This window comes from Ciona intestinalis, chromosome 2 (assembly GCF_000224145.3).
Source record: "Ciona intestinalis chromosome 2, KH, whole genome shotgun sequence".
NCBI classification, from domain to species: domain Eukaryota; kingdom Metazoa; phylum Chordata; class Ascidiacea; order Phlebobranchia; family Cionidae; genus Ciona; species Ciona intestinalis.
In genome coordinates, this window is record NC_020167.2 from 3,989,150 (window position 1) to 3,990,060 (window position 911).

Sequence of the window (911 nt, forward strand, 5' to 3'; positions counted from 1 at the left end):
TTGTATTACCCCAGGCAAGCAACTCGTCAGTTGCGTGATCAAGCCCGTCAAGCCCCTCATGCAATGCAGTGGGCCATGGAAAGCAACTCAACTGCACGAATCAAGTCACCCAATAACGCAAGCGCTGCGTCGTCAAGCAGGGCCACTGGGGGTCTCTCTGGAGTCACAAGCCCCGTGATGTATTTCAATTCAAGATCTGTCGGACGTAGAGAAAATTTACAAAATGGTGAGTTCAGATTTATGCATTGTAATCTGAAACATCCCGAAAAGATTCTAATTTTAAACAAAGGTAATATTATTGAGTTTTTCAGCCTGTTTTACAATTTCCCTATAAACTGATACTAATATTATACAGATAAATAAGGATTCTTTGCTTACAATTTTAACAACAGCTTATAGCTGTTATTTACTTCGTCTCCAACTGGAAATTGGTTATTTAATACTGAATAGTAAATCGATTTAATCTAGAATTTTTTGAACTTGTGTCCTTTACAATTTTACACATCTGCTAAAGTTTTTCAGATTACCATATAGGTAAAAATAACACCTCCCTGACTTGAACAAAAAAGTTTCATAAAATTTACTTTTTTTCTTAATATTAGCCCACAAACTGCAGCTTATAACTCAGGGCTTGAAAATGTGCAAAGTTTTGTTCCTCATCTTAACATGATCCTCCTCAGTCTAACATGATCCTCCTCATCCTAACATGATCTTCCTTATCCTAACATGATCTTCCTCATCCTAACATGATCTTCCTCATCCTAACATGATCTTTCTAATCCTAACATGATCTTCCTCCAGCTTACATCAGCACCATCCTGGATCGGCATCGAGCTTTAAACAATCGAGCAAAACCTGACGAGGCGCGACCCAATTCATCAGCCGTAACCAACGCACAACTTTCTCGCTTG

At 38.6% G+C, this 911-nt stretch overlaps 1 protein-coding gene across 4 annotated transcripts in view; it reads left to right on the plus strand.

Moving 5' to 3' along the window:
* The window catches only part of ci-zf(ubr)-5 (zinc finger protein), a 62,713-nt gene that overhangs the window by 18,939 nt on the left and 42,863 nt on the right, over window positions 1-911 (plus strand). The gene's annotated exons all lie outside the window — the stretch shown is intronic.